This window comes from Rana temporaria, chromosome 2, assembly GCF_905171775.1.
Source record: "Rana temporaria chromosome 2, aRanTem1.1, whole genome shotgun sequence".
Taxonomy (NCBI): domain Eukaryota; kingdom Metazoa; phylum Chordata; class Amphibia; order Anura; family Ranidae; genus Rana; species Rana temporaria.
The window spans coordinates 527,416,905-527,433,262 of record NC_053490.1 but is presented as its reverse complement, the minus strand read 5'-3'; positions in this window follow the sequence as shown (position 1 = coordinate 527,433,262).

The following is a 16,358-nucleotide window of genomic DNA, read 5'->3' as shown; positions in this document are numbered from 1 at the left end:
TTGCCCCCAGGAAAATAATCGCCATAAAGCTGTCCCATTCCCCCTATATATAAGGGCAATTATAGGGGCTGGCCAAGCGAGACTCCTCCCCTATGCCCAACACACTGAAATTCAGCCATGGCGGGACACGAGTGGTTGTGTTTCCAGGTCCTGCAATCTCAAAAGGGTAAATGCAGTAGATCCAAAAAGGTAAATACAGTAGATATTCAAGGGTCAGTCCATCCAAAGACAGGTGGACTTTAAAAAACTGAGTCACCTAGTTGCTTGTTAAGCAACGTATCTGTGGTGGACTTAAGTATTGAGATTTTTTTTGAGAAATTCCTTCATTCAGCCATTTTCCAGCAACAATAATGGTCTTTCTTGTTGTATTTTCCATCATGTAAAGAAGCAAAACCCCAACAAGGGACTCCTTTTAATGTTTGCAACAGGTAGGTGGACCTAGAAATTAACGCTGAGGTTTCACCACCAGAATCCCCAAGAGATTTGATAAGCCAGTTGGTGACTGAATCTGTCGGCATCTACCAAAGGCCAAAATGTAACTTTTGTAGGAACTAACCCTTTAGATTCCACAGTTTTGTGGTCCACATGGACTTACCTTCCCTTACTCTGCTATGCACAAGATGGATTTTAAGACTAAAGGGGGCACGGCATGTTATATATTTTTTTCTTTTCTCTCTTTTTATTCCTTCTCCCATCTGTTTTTTACATATCTGAGCAATTTTAAAAAGTCATAAGTGTTTTACAGCATCTGTCTACTTCCTGGTGTTCTCAGACTGGATATGTGCAATGACAGAAAGCTTTTATGATGCAATTTAAAGTAGATGGAAATGCTCGCAATCTCACAAACGGCCCAATGGCACCTGTCACAGCGCTTTGTCATTGTTCGTAAGTGTTTTAAAAAAAAATAGCTCTAAAAGTACCCTTTCTGATTGATTTATGTGCAACCACATGACTGCACCCCGTCCAACCACTGCCCCTTTCCTCTGCGCTTGTTGGGCACAGATCTAGCAGTAGGAAGTGACCTAATATTTACTACATTTCCCCGAATTCTTCAAGGCTGGGCACGCTAGGAGCTTCCAAATGAATGGGACACCGATGGCAAAAATATAACTGAAAAGGGTTGTAACCCTCCCTAGTTTTGTCTTTAGTTCTACTTTACGATTTCCTCCAGGAAAATTATTGCAACATATAGATGAAGCATCAATCCACAACTTAAACACTTTTATGACCAAGATACTAAAGAGAAGCAAGGCCAGCTTGAAGGCAGGTTGAGTTTTATGCTGCCCCAGCTGGGAGGATTAGTGTTAATATGTAAAGCAACCCCCTAGGTAGGTACTAGGATAGTTAGGTAAGTGCCAGTGGATGTTTCTGATAGGTAAATTTAGTTGGGTAAGGTAAAAGCATAGTTTGGCTCGCTGTACTCCACGCTGCAATTGTTTAGTTAAGTTTGCTCTGTGTGCTCTCCTGCTGCCAGTCTGCTGGATAGCTCCCTCTGTATTTATATAACTTGAGAAGTTGCTGGATGATAGGTGTGGAGCTATGCAGATGGAAGCATGAATATTGATGCAGCCCTGGCCTATCCTAGAGACTCAAGCCTCGTACACATGACTAGTTTTCCCGGCAGGAAAACTGCCAAGAGAGCTTTTGGCCGGAAAAAACGGACGTGTCTACGCTTCCTCGCAGTTTTCCCGTCAGGAAAACAGCCGGGAATCTCGTCGGGAAAATAGAGAACCTGCTCTCTATTTTCCCGTTGGGATTTCCCAGCGTTTTTTTTTTTTTCTGCCAGATCTACTACTTACCCAAGGAAACGACTGCAAGGCAGCATACACACGGCCGGGATTCCTGGCCAAAGCTCCATGGCAGTTTCCCTGCCGGGTTCTCGGCTTTCTCCTCGGTTTTCTCGGTGGACTTTTTACCTCAGAGCGTGTGTACAGGGCTTTAGGCTCTGGTGGCATGCTGGGAAACTGGATATATTCTGAAAAGGATGCAGAGCTCTGGGTCTTTTCCCAAAATGGATTAGTCCAGCCAGAGTGGGGCATACTGCCCTCTCAGGCGCAAGCTGCTGTGGAAGAGGCCTCGGATGGGCAAAATGGGGAGAAGAATGCTGAGACCCAGGTAGTAAGGAGCAGTTGACTCAAGGTAGATGTCTGCTAAAGATCTGTTTGATATCAAGGTGTCGCTTGGAAGATTGGAAGGAGACTACCATCTGTCCTTGGGCCTTGTGCATACAGACACTGAGAGATCTTGGGGATTTTGTGCTCTAGCTACCCCTTTGGTGCCTTATAGTCAGCTGTGGGTCTGGTAAAGGGGACACCGGCTGGTGTCCTAAAGAGCTATGTCCCAATAATCTTGTACTTAAAGGGACTTTGCTCTTGTGGCTCCTACCACTACTACTTCTTAAAGCGGGGGTTCACCCTCTAAAAAATTTCTAACACTACATCCAGCCCAGTTCTGCAAATAAAATTACACTGACCTTTTTTTTTTTTTCGCCGTAGATAACGTTTATCCTTAGAATTCACCGCGGCTTCCGGGTAGGGAATCCCGCGGGAGTGGGCGTTCCTATTGACATGCCAAAGGAAGCTCGGGTTGGCTCGGCTCTATTCGGCGCCGGTGCGCAGGCGCCGAATAGAGCCGAGCCGACCCGAGCTTCTTTCGGGAAGTTGTGACGCTCTGTATGCGCCGTCGTTTAGCATGTCAATCAATTGGCATGTCAAAAAAAAATAAAAGGTCAGTGTAATTTTATTTGCTTGGCCAATCATCAGCCAGCAATGCACTGAGATACCGCAGTGAATTATGGGCCGTGACGCGCCCCACTCAAATTTTTAGCGCGAACGGCCCATAATGTTCGAAATTTGGCGAACGGCCGAACAGACGATGTTCGAGTCGAACATGGGTTCGACTCGAAGCTCATCCCAACTTGTAAACACCAGATCTCAGAAAGAGGCTCGGTTCTTGAGTGGTTAAACTTTTTGGCAAATCCAATCCAGGTCTGTACTTGTCAGGCCCCGTACACACGACCGAGTTTCTCGGCAGAATTCAGCCAGAAACTCGATCGGAGCCGTATTCTGCCGAGGAAACCGGTCGTGTGTACACTTTTGGCCGAGGAAACCGACGAGGATCTCATCGGGCCAAATAGAGAACATGTTCTCTATTTCCTCGTTAGTCAATGGGGAAACTTGGCTCGCCGAGATCCTCGGCGGCTTCACAAGGAACTCGACGAGCAAAACGATGTGTTTTGCCCGTCGAGTTTCTCGGACGTGTGTACGGGGCCTCACAGTTACATTTTCAGTTTTACACTCAGAGACTCCTGAATGTTATCCTTTCACAGCGATACAACGAGGCAGAATTAGAAGGTTCTCTGGAAACAAAAAATAAATAAATATTCTCATGATTATGGTACTTCTGTGCCAGATTGCAACACATGTAATTGGAATGTTTTCTCCAATCTTATTTTGGGTAAACGTAATTTATTTTTAATTTTTTCCCCCCCGGCACGAGCGGCAATATTCTTCTGCAAAGATCTTTTCTTTTCTTTTTTTTTTTCGCAGGAACATCTGCGGAATGTCTGTAGGGACAAAGACACTCAATGATACTTTATTTAAGTTGGAGAAAAAGTATAGATATTAAATATTAGCTTTATGATTGCCTCGGAAGGCTGGAGACGCTGCGCACTCTCCCAATGACGAGCTCTAGGCGGAATGGAATTTTAATGTTGCATTATGTAGACACAAAGGGAGAATCGGACGCGCTCCGAGGCGGTTGGCAGTCAGTTTGCATGCTGAGCGACGCGAAAAAAAAAAAAAAAATAGACTCATATTACAAACACCTCCAGCCATAGTCTCGGCTTCCAGGAGAGGCCCCGGCGTAAAAACCAAGGAGAGGACAGAAAATAATTAATGGAAAACTTTTTTCACCGCAATCTGCCCCGTCTTCGAGAATCTTTTACAGTTGATGCCAAAGCAAAAGTTTACCGCGGTGAAATACAGCGCCAGGCTTGTTTTCTGTTTCATTGCATTTGGAGCCCAAACTTTTTCTTGATGCCTCCGCCGGAGCATGCAAGGGATTTCGGGACCTTTTTAATCACTTCCATCCCAGGCACTTACGCACCTTCCTGCCCAAGCCAATTTTCAGCTTTCAGCGCTGTCGCAATTTGAATAACAATTGCGCGGTCATGCTACACTGTAGGCAAACAATTTTTTTATCATTTTGTTCCCACAAATAAAACTTTCTTTAACCACTTAAGGACCGCCTCCTGCACATATACATCAGCAGAATGGCACGGCTGGGCACAGGCACGTACCTGTACGTCCTCTTTAAGTGCCCAGCCATGGGTCGCAGGCGCGCGCCGTCGTTCCGAAGCTCCGACCCGCGGAACCGATCGCCGCCGGAGTCCCGCGATCGGTCCCCGGAGCTGAAGACCAGGGAGTGCTGTGTGTAAACACAGCTTCCCCGTTCTTCACTGTGGAGCTGTCATTGATCGTCTGTTCCCTGATATAGGGAAAGGCGATCAATGATGTCACACGCCCAGCCCTGCCCCCCTACAGTTAGAAACACATATGAGGTCACACTTAACCCCTACAGTGCCCCCTAGTGGTTAACTCCCAAACTGCAATTGTCATTTTCACAATAAACAATGACAATGGTCCTAAAAATGTGTCAAAAGTGTCCGATGTGTCCGCCATAAAGTTGCAGTCACGAAAAAAATCGCTAATCGCCGCCATTAGTACTTAAAAAAAAAATTAATAAAAATGCAATAAAAATGTCCCCTATTTTGTAAACGCTATAAATTTTGCGCAAACCAATCGATAAACGCTTATTGAGATTTTTTTTTACCAAAAATAGGTAGAAGAATAAGTTTCGGCCTAAACTGAGGAAAAAAAAAGTTTTTCTGATTTTTTGGGGGATATTTATTATAGCAAAAAGTAAAAAATATTGATTTTTTTTCAAAATTGTCGCTCTATTTTTGTTTATAGCGCAAAAAATAAAAACCGCAGAGGTGATCAAATACCACCAAAAGAAAGCTCTATTTGTGGGGAAAAAAGGACGCCAATTTTGTTTGGGGGCCACGTCGCACGACCGCGCAATTGTCTGTTAAAGCGACTCAGTGCCCAATCGCAAAACCTGGCCTGGGCATTTAGCAAGAAAATGGTCCGGGGCTTAAGTGGTTAAGTAGTGCATCCGGTTCCTCTAACTCCTAGGCATGATGAGCACTTAACCCATTCAGTGCAGGAGGAGGTCTCACTCCTAGGGTAGATTCTGTCTGATTCCTGAAGTTGGTCTTTTTATGAGAGTGTTACTTTGTAACACAAAGGCAAAGTCCCTGGTTGTCTGTCACAGTAAATCTTGTAAGGTTCCCAGTACCGAATTATTATCACAATGAAGGCTCTTCATACACCGCAATGGGAAGATCTCACGAGGACCCCGGGAGCACACGAGCCTCCTCGTTATCTTACATTTTTTTGTTTTATTTTAATGCTTTTGCTGGGTTTTGCTATTTCCATGACAACTTCTCTTGTCTTAATTAATGTGTTTGATTGCGTTAGCTTTTCAGGCAAGCGGACTATAAAAGAAATCAGCTATTTTAAAAGTTAATCAGCAAAAGAACATGTAAATGTTGGGAAATAATGCTGAGGATTTTATATGGTGTGAAATTGTGTACCGAAAACAAACAAAGAGAGAATTATGAGCTATATGGAGAGTGCAGAGCAATGGGATTGTTTCTTCAGGATTACGTAGAAAGGTCCAGCTATAGTGATTGGATAGGCTGCATTCTCAGTGATGTCACCGGTCTCTAGTGATTGGATAGGCTGCATTCTCAGTGATGTCACAGTCTCTAGTGAATGGATATGCTGCATTCTCAGTGATGTCACCGGTCTCTAGTGAATGGATAGGCTGCATTCTCAGTGATGTCACCGGTCTCTAGTGATTGGATAGGCTGCATTCTCAGTGATGTCACCGCTCTCTAGTGAATGGATAGGCTGTATTCTCAGTGATGTCACCGCTCTCTAGTGAATGGATAGGCTGCATTCCCAGTGATGTCATTGGTCTCTAGTGATTGGATATGCTGCATTCTCAGTGATGTCACCGGTCTCTAGTGAATGGATAGGCTGCATTCTCAGTGATGTCACCGGTCTCTAGTGAATGGATAGGCTGCTTTCTCAGTGATGTCACAGTCTCTAGTGAATGGATAGGCTGCATTCTCAGTGATGTCACCGGTCTCTAGTGATTGGATAGGCTGCATTCTCAGTGATGTCACCGGTCTCTAGTGAATGGATAGGCTGCATTCTCAGTGATGTCACCGCTCTCTAGTGAATGGATAGGCTGTATTCTCAGTGATGTCACCGGTCTCTAGTGAATGGATAAGCTGCATTCTCAGTGATGTCACCGGTCTCTAGTGAATGGATAGGCTGCATTCTCAGTGATGTCACCGCGCTCTAGTGAATGGATAGGCTGCATTCCCAGTGATGTCACAGTCTCTAGTGAATGGATAGGCTGCATTCTCAGTGATGTCACCGCGCTCTAGTGAATGGATAGGCTGCATTCCCAGTGATGTCACAGTCTCTAGTGAATGGATAGGCTGCATTCTCAGTGCTGTCACCGGTCTCTAGTGAATGGATAGGCTGCATTCCCAGTGATGTCACAGTCTCTAGTGAATGGATAGGCTGCATTCTCAGTGATGTCACCGGTCTCTAGTGAATGGATAGGCTGCATTCTCAGTGATGTCACCGCTCTCTAGTGAATGGATAGGCTGTATTCTCAGTGATGTCACCGGTCTCTAGTGAATGGATAGGCTGCATTCTCAGTGATGTCACCGGTCTCTAGTGAATGGATAGGCTGCATTCTCAGTGATGTCACCGCGCTCTAGTGAATGGATAGGCTGCATTCCCAGTGATGTCACAGTCTCTAGTGAATGGATAGGCTGCATTCTCAGTGCTGTCACCGGTCTCTAGTGAATGGATAGGCTGCATTCCCAGTGATGTCACAGTCTCTAGTGAATGGATAGGCTGCATTCTCAGTGATGTCACCGGTCTCTAGTGATTGGATAGGCTGCATTCTCAGTGATGTCACAGTCTCTAGTGAATGGATAGGCTGCATTCTCAGTGATATCACCGGTCTCTAGTGAATGGATAGGCTGCATTCTCAGTGATGTCATCAGTTTCTTGTGATTGGATAGGCTGCATTCTTAGTGATGTCACCGCTCTCTAGTGAATGGATAGGCTGCATTCTCAGTGATGTCACCGCTCTCTAGTGAATGGATAGGCTGCATTCTCAGTGATGTCACAGTTTCTAGTGAATGGATAGGCTGCATTCTCAGTGATGTCACCGGTCTCTAGTGAATGGATAGGCTGCATTCTCAGTGATGTCACCGGTTTCTAGTGAATGGATAGGCTGCATTCTCAGTGATGTCACCGGTCTCTAGTGAACGGATAGGCTGCATTCTCAGTGATGTGATTGTCATGAACCCAGTAATTCTTTATAATATGTTTTAATGAAATGCATTAGACATCCCGTTGTCTTTACAGAGTCGTGTAGATAATCTAGCAGCCTAGAAGTCATCCCCTTCAGATAAAAGAGGTGAACGGACACATTTTAGTCTTTCTGTTTGATTATCTCTTCCAGAAGATGTTTTCCTAACACGGCTGCCTGCAATCCAAGCTGTCTCTATGATGGTGGGTGGGGGGGTCTCTCTGCCAGGCTTTTTCTCTTCTGCGGGATTCACAATTCACTCCCACTCACCCAAACAGCGAAAGGAAACCGGTGGTTAAATCTGGATGCCTGATATACAAAGGAGGCAAACGGACAGGATAGAATTTCATGTTACAACCTTGTTCGGAATCTCACATACTGATTACAGGCTTGTAAACAAAAGATGATTGAGCGCGTCTGGGTGCCGCAAAGTGGTATTTAGCCTCTGCGCCCCGCACCGACCCAATGGAAGTCGCTTTTCAGTCATTTATTATTATTATTATGTGTGCGGAGTACCGAGGTCCTCAATGTCATCACAAATTTGCACTTTTTTGTGTCTTCTTTAGCACTTGGAAAATGTTGTAATGTGGGCAGACCGCCATAACGGCGAACCCGCCATTGTAGGCTGCGGTGTTTGTTCACAGAATTATGGTTATCTGCTCATAACCTGTTGCAGTCCGCAGAACGATATGTGCGGTGGCAAAAGGATGGCGTTTAGCGCCCCCGTGCAGCACACATGTGTCATTGGGGCTGCCGAGGTTTCTCTTGGTCCCTACTGATAGTTGATAGCCAGTGGGAGTGGCTCCCGATCATGTGATCACTGTGACAACCAATCTCAGTGGTCACATGACTGCCAACCCTTTCCAACCTTTTAAAGGGGCGTTGGATCGGGCGTAAGAGGTTAAACACACTGCCCAGTTCTGGGTAAGTTGTTTTTTTTTTTTAACATTAACTACTTGCCGACCAGCCGCCCGCAGTTATACGGCGGCAGGTCAGCTCCCCTGCGCGAGGTCACTTGGATCTACGTCACCTCGTGAATCAGCCACTAGGGGCGCGCGCGCGCCCCTGATCCCGACGCGCATGCCCAGCGGGTCCGATCACCGCTGGGCACCCGCGATTGCTCGTTACAGAGCGAGAACCTGGAGCTGTGTGTGTAAACACCCAGCTCCCGGTCCTGTCAGGGGGAGCAATGACGTATCGTCTGTTCATACAATGTATGAACAGCGATTTGTCATTTCCCCATGTCAGTCCCACCCCCCCTTCAGTTAGAACACACCCAGGGAACATGATTAACCCCTTCCCCGCCCCCTAGTGTTAACCTCTTCCCTGCCAGTGGCATTTTTATAGTAATCCAATGCATTTTTATAGCACTGATCGCTATTAAAAATGCCAATGGTCCCAAAAATGTGTCAAACGTGTCCGAAGTGTCCACCATAATGTCGCAGTACTGATAAAAATCACTGATCGCCGCCATTACTAGTAAAAAAAAAATATTAATAAAAATGCCATAAAACTTTCCCCTATTTTGTAAACGCTATAACTTTTGCGCAAACCAATCAATAAACGCGTATTGCGATTTTTTTTAACGAAAAATATGTAGAAGAATACGTATCGGCCTAATCTGAGGAAAAAAAAAAGTTTTTTATATATTTTTGGGGGATATTTATTATAGCAAAAAGTAAAAAATATTCATTTTTTTCAAAATTGTCGCTCTATTTTTGTTTATAGCGCAAAAACTAAAAACCGCAGAGGTGATCAAATACCACTAAAAGAAAGCTCTATTTGTGGGGAAAAAAGGACTCCAATTTTGTTTGGGAACAACGTTGCACGACTGCGCAATTGTCAGTTAAATCGACGCAGTGCAGAATCGCAAAAAGTGGCCCGGTTATTGACCAGCAATATGGTCCGGGGCTGAAGTGGTTAATACATTTTATAAATACAGAACTGTTCTGCATAGTGATTTTTAATTAATGGGAACTTGTATTGGAAACCCAATAACATCCAATTTTGTGAAATTTAACAATTATCCCTTGCAGTGAGGTTGCCCATTTAGTCTAGCCGTTTGCCAACCACATACTGTAGCCAGGGTCGTGTTTAACCTTTTGCCTAATGGGCACTTAAACCCCCTTCCTGCCCAGACCAATTTTCAGCTTTCAGCGCTGTCACACTTCAGCGCCGTCATCCAACACTGTACCCATATACATTTTTTTTTATATTTTTTTCCACACAAATAGAGCTTTCTTTTGGTGGTATTTAATCACTGTTGTTGTTTTTTTTGGTAAAAAAAAAATGAAAAAAGACCAACCAAAAAAACTGGTTCATAAATTGTTATAAAGGTAAGTTTTCTCCTTCATTGATGCACACTAATGAGGCTGCATTGATGGGCACTATAGGCACTATAGGCAGCACTGATGGGCATTGATAGGTGGCACTGAAAGACACTGATGAGGCAGCACTGATAGGTGCCAGTGACATTTACACAGCAATCAGTGCATTTGTATAGCTCTGTATCGCTGTATCAATGACAGTGGTCCCAAAATGGCGTCAACAGTGTCCGATGTGTCCGCCGCGATATCGCAGTCACGATAAAAATCGCAGATCGCTGCCATTACTAGTAAAAAAAAATAGAAATAAAAATGACATAAAACTATCCCCTATTTTGTAGACACTATTAGCCGGATTCACAAAGACTTACGCCGATGTATCTTTATATACGCCGTGTAAGTCCATGGATGCGCCGTGGTATCTATGCGCCGTATTCACAGTACATGATACGCCTGAATTTTGGCTTCCTACGACCGACGTAAGTCTCCTACGCAGTCGTATCTTGGGTTCATATTTACGCTGGCCACTAGGGGCGCTTTTTTATCGATTTACGCGCTGAATGTGTAAATGACCTAGATACGCCGATTCACAAACGTACTTGCGCCGTCGCAGTAAGCTACGCCGTTTACGTAAGGCGTATGTCCGGCATATAGATAAACCACCAAATAGCTGGTCTAAGTCGTGTAGGGTATGGACGTCGGATTTTACGTTGTTTGCGTAAGTCGTACGTGAATGGGGCTGGGCGTAGGTTACGTTCACGTCGTTGCCATTGAGCCGTCGTATCTTAGGGCGTAAATTCAACGTAATTCTGAGCATGCGCCGTTCGTTCGTCCGTTCATTTACATGGGCTCACGGCTAATTTTAATACAACACGCCCACTACTTTCCTAATTTGAATTAGGCGGGCTTACGCTGGCCCATTTACGCTACGCCGCCGTAACTTAGGGAGCAAGTGCTTTGTGAATACTGTACTTGCCTCTCTATGTTACATCGGCGTAGCGCATATGAGATGCGCTACGCCCGCTCAAATATACGCCGCTGTCTGTGAATCTGGCCCTATAACTTTTGCGCAAATAAATCAATATACGCTTATTGCGATTTTTTTTACCAAAAATATGTAGAAGAATACGTATCGGCCTAAACTGAAGGGGAAAAAAAATGTATATATATATTTTGGGGATATTTATCATAGCAAAAAGTGAAAAATATTGCTTTTTTTTCAAAATTGTAGCACTTTTTTGTTTATAGTGCAATAAATAAATAAAAAAACAGAAGTGATCAAATACCACCAAAAGAAAGCTCTTTTTGTGGGGGGGGGAAAAGGACATCAATTTTGTTTGGGTGCAACATCGCAAAACTGCGCAATTTTCAGTTGAAATCGACGCAGTGGCAAATCGCAAAAAATTTCCCGGTCATTGGGCAGCCAATTCTTCCCGGGGCTGAAGTGGTTAAAGTATCCTTTAGCACAGGGGTGGCAAACACAAGGCCCGCAGGCCGAATCCGGCCTGCCAGGCCTTGTCATGTGGCCCGCCAGCAGGGGGGGGATGTCTCTTATCCTCAAATGACTCGAGTCCCCGATTTTTTTACGTCGCTGGCATCCGCCGCTAGAGGACGGCGGCTGGGCAGAGACAATGTCTCCGCGGGCCGCCATTTTCTTGAAGACCGCCGTCGCCAGAGGTCCGCGGCTGGGCAGAGACAATGTCTCTGCCGGCTGCCATTTTCTTGAAGACCGCCGTCGCTGCTGCTAGGAGGTCCGCGGCCTCTGCTGCTTGGGATTATACCCGATGTAAGGGGGGGGGCGCCTGATGTAAGGGGGGGACTCGGCTGGTGGGGGACACCTGATGTAAAGGGGGGACTCGGCTGGTGGGGGACGCCTGATGTAAAGGGGGGACTCGGCAGGTGGGGGACGCCTGATGTAAATGGGGGGACTCGGCTGGTGGGGGACGCCTGATGTAAAGAGGGGACTCGGCTGGTGGGGGACGCCTGATGTAAAGGGGGGACCCGGCAGGTGGGGGACGCCTGATGTAAATGGGGGGACTCGGCTGGTGGGGGACGCCTGATGTAAAGGGGGGACTCGGCTGGTGGGGGACGCCTGATGTAAAGGGGGGACTCGGCTGGTGGGGGACGCCTGATGTAAAGGGGGGACCCGGCTGGTGGGGGACGCCTGATGTAAAGGGGGGACCCGGCAGGTGGGGGATGCCTGATGTAAATAGGGGGACTCGGCTGGTGGGGGACGCCTGATGTAAAGGGGGGACTCGGCTGGTGGGGGACGCCTGATGTAAAGGGGGGACTCGGCTGGTGGGGGACGCCTGATGTAAAGGGGGGACTCGGCTGGTGGGGGACGCCTGATGTAAAAGGGGGACCCGGCAGGTGGGGGACGCCTGATGTAAATGGGGGGACTCGGCTGGTGGGGGACGCCTGATGTAAAGGGGGGACTCGGCTGGTGGGGGACGCCTGATGTAAAGGGGGGACCCGGCAGGTGGGGGACGCCTGATGTAAATGGGGGGACTCGGCAGGTGGGGGACTCCCGATGTAAATGGGGGGACTCGGCTGGTGGGGGACGCCTGATGTAAAGGGGGGACTCGGCTGGTGGGGGACGCCTGATGTAAAGGGGGGACTCGGCTGGTGGGGGACGCCTGATGTAAAGGGGGGACCCGGCAGGTGGGGGACGCCTGATGTAAATGGGGGGACTCGGCAGGTGGGGGACGCCTGATGTAAATGGGGGGACTCGGCTGGTGGGGGACGCCTGATGTAAAGGGGGGACTCGGCTGGTGGGGGACGCCTGATGTAAAGGGGGGACTCGGCTGGTGGGGGACGCCTGATGTAAAGGGGGACTCGGCTGGTGGGGGACGCCTGATGTAAAGGGGGGACCCGGCAGGTGGGGGACGCCTGATGTAAAGGGGGGACTCGGCTGGTGGGGGACGCCTGATGTAAAGGGGGGACTCGGCTGGTGGGGGACGCCTGATGTAAAGGGGGGACTCGGCTGGTGGGGGACGCCTGATGTAAAGGGGGGACTCGGCTGGTGGGGGACGCCTGATGTAAGGAGGCGCTCCGGAAGGAATGCCTGATGCAAGGAGGGACTCCGGACTTCCACTGATTCGGCATTATGGTGAGTTGAATGATTTAATTTTATATTACAATGTAATATTAGAAATAATGCGCTTCAATCATCCTGATACCATAACAACCATGAACCCTGCGCAGCGTCCATTTGCAGTGCAAGAAAACTTGGAGACTGCTCAGACTGAACACTATGGTGGAGTGCAGATACAACCGGCCCTTTGAGGGCAACCAAACTGCTAATGTGGCCCCCGATGAATTTGAGTTTGTCACCCCTGCTTTAGCACGATCCCAATTTTCCATTATTCTGGCCTCAATATCCGTTAATGGTGGATATGAGCAAAACGGAGAAAAGCGCGGCTGAAAGTGACATATTTAATAAAAGCAGGACCGGCGTTAACAATTAACAGGCCGCTAATTACTCATTCACCTGGCTGCTTGATTGATGTCTTAAAATAAAGACTTTCCTGTATATGTTTTTTTCTATCTGTTGCCTAATTGGAAGGCAATTATCGTCAGCATTAAAGAACCTCGGGGACATCCCGGGTGTCAGAACTTCTCACAGTGAAGAAAATGCTGCCATTATTGAACAAGACATGAAAACTGCGGAGCGTTTTTTGTCGCCTAGCTGAATGTAAATGGAAGTCAGGGGCATATTAGAAGAGATTAATCTAAATAATTAGCACTTTCCAGTTTTTTTTTTTTTTTTTAACTTTGGTCATACAAAACAGAAAGGCGGCTTATGTATTGTAGAAGTCTGTCTACGTGCGCAGAAAGCCAGGGGCATACAGCTCTGTGCTGAAATACGTAAAAACGTTAATACGTAAGTTCGTAAAATCATAAATACGTTAATAGGTAAGTTAAAAAAATTGTAAATACGTTTATACGTAAGTTAAAAAAATTGTAAATACGTTTATACGTAAGTTAAAAAAATTGTAAATACGTTTATACGTAAGTTAAAAAAATTGTAAAATACGTTTATACGTAAGTTAAAAAAATTGTAAATACGTTAATATGTAAGTTCGTAAAATCATAAATACATTAATACGTAAGTTTAAAAAATTGTAAATACGTTTATACGTAAGTAAAAAAATTGTAAATACGTTTATACGTAAGTTAAAAAAATCGTAAATACGTTAATACGTAAGTATAAAAAATTGTAATTACGTTAATATGTATGTTTAAAACAATTTTAATACAGAGCCAGATTCACAGACATTTGCGGCGGCGTAACGTTTCGCATTTACGTTACACCGCCGCAGGTTTTATGGGCAAGTGCTTGATTCACAAAGCACTTGCCTGTAAAGTTGCGGCGGCGTAGCGTAAATCCCTCCGGCGCAAGCCCGCCTAATTCAAATGGGGCGTGGATCATTTAAATTAGGCGCGTTCCCGCGCCGAACGTACTGCACATGCTCCGTTTTGAAATTTCCCGCCGTGCTTTGCGCGAAATGACGTCGCACCAACGTAATTTTTTGAACGTCGACGTGAGTTACGTCCTTTCCTATTCACGGACGGCTTACGCAAAAAATAAATAAATTGAAATTCGACGCGGGAACGATGGCCATACTTTAACATGGCAGGTCTAAATATAGGCCACAAAATAGCAGCTCTAACTATACGCCGGGAAAAGGTGACTAGCGACGACGTAAGAGAATGCGACGGCCGCGCGTACCTTTGTGAATCGCCGGAAAAAGCTAATTAGCATACCCGACGCGGAAAACGACACAAACTCCACCCGAAGTATTGCATCTATGATCCGAAGGTGTACGAAGCCGTACGCCTGTCGGATCGAAGCCAGAAGCCGTCGTATCATGGTTTGAGGATTCAAACTAAAGATACAACGCGGCAAATTTGAAAATACGCCGGAGTATCAGTAGATACTCCGGCGTATTTCTTCTGTGAATCTAGCCCTAAGTTCGTAAAATCGTAAATACGTTAATACGTATGTTCAAAAAATTGTAAATACGTTTATACGCAAGTTAAAAAAATTGTAAATACGTTTATACGCAAGTTAAAAAAATTGTAAATACGTTAATATGTATGTTCAAAAAAATTTAAATACAGAAATTCTAAAATTCGTAAATTAGAAAAATCTTAAATACGTAAATTCGTAAGTATGTAATCTCATAAATACAGTGGAACCTTAGATTGCGAGTAACGCGGTTAACGAGCGTTTCTCAATACGGGCACTGTATTTAAAAAAAAACTAACGACCAGGATTCAGGCCAAATCAGTGTGCAGTACCGCTTTTGACCTAAGGTGGGGGGGGTGTGCCGAAGTCGAGCAGAGCCGAACGGCGCAGATTGCAGCCGATCTGCCCGTTCGGTATTCCTCGGAAGGACACGGAAATACGCCGTTCCTGAGCCTTTCCGAAGTCAGCCGAGGTGTCCCAGAGCCTTTCTGCCAAGGCTTTCTGGCGCCCCCCCCCCCCCCCCACCTCTGGCCAGATGCAGTATCGCATGGAATTGAAGTCAATACGGAACAAATTATTTTCGTTTCCATTGACTTCAATGGGGAAACTCGCTTTGATGTGCGAGTACTTTGGATTACGAGCATTCTCCTGGAACGGATTATGCTGGTAATCCGAGGTTTCACTGTACGTAAATTAGAAAAATTGTAAATACTTTAAGACGTAAATTGGTAAATACGTCAATTTGAACAATCGTTATACATTATAAGGATATACGAGGAGGTGGAGGCAGAGCTGGCAGCCGCTGCTGAACCAGGAGGTAGGGGCAGACTTGGCCGGGGGTCAGGAGAGGCGCTTATTCTGGACCGCAGCAGACAGCTGTGACATCCGCCGGCCGCCGCTACACTTAAAGCAACCTGTCAAGTAAAAAAATTATCTATCTATCTATCTATCTATCTATCTATCTATCTACTGAATGTAGGCATCCCCTGCAGCAAAAATTTAATTTTTTGGTGAGATGCTCTCAATAGGAACTCGTCTAAAGGGATGCTGACCCATCAATTTTCCTCATTAGAGCCCCGCAGGTGAAGCAACTGGTTGATAATTATGAAACCACTTCTATTAGACTTACTGTCACGATCAGGCGTCAGGCTCAGAGGCCAATAGCTATAGCAGTGGCAGGACAGGTATTCAGGCAGTCACTTCTGGCAGATGACACAGGCTCCACTGAGGTGCGGAGTCTAAGTACTAGCTGGTTTTCCCCAGAGCTCCTGATGGTGGAGATGGATTTAGCTGCAAGCGAGTACCAGGTCGCGGTCCTCAAGTTTGCCCCACCAGGGTGTGAGCAAGCCGGGGTACAGTAGCGGATGAGCCGACAAGGATGAAACAGCAGCGTGGTCAGTAAACAAGCCAAGGGATCAATCACGATTGGCTGCAGGTTGGGATCAGGCAGGGATCAGGCAGAAGAGTAGTCCAGGAACAGGCTGAGGGTCAAACATGAGTGGTTGCAGCAGGGGCGGACTGACCATTGAGTCACTCGGGCACTGCCCGAGGGCCCCATGCCACTAGGGGGCCCCATCAGGGTTGCCAGGCTCAGT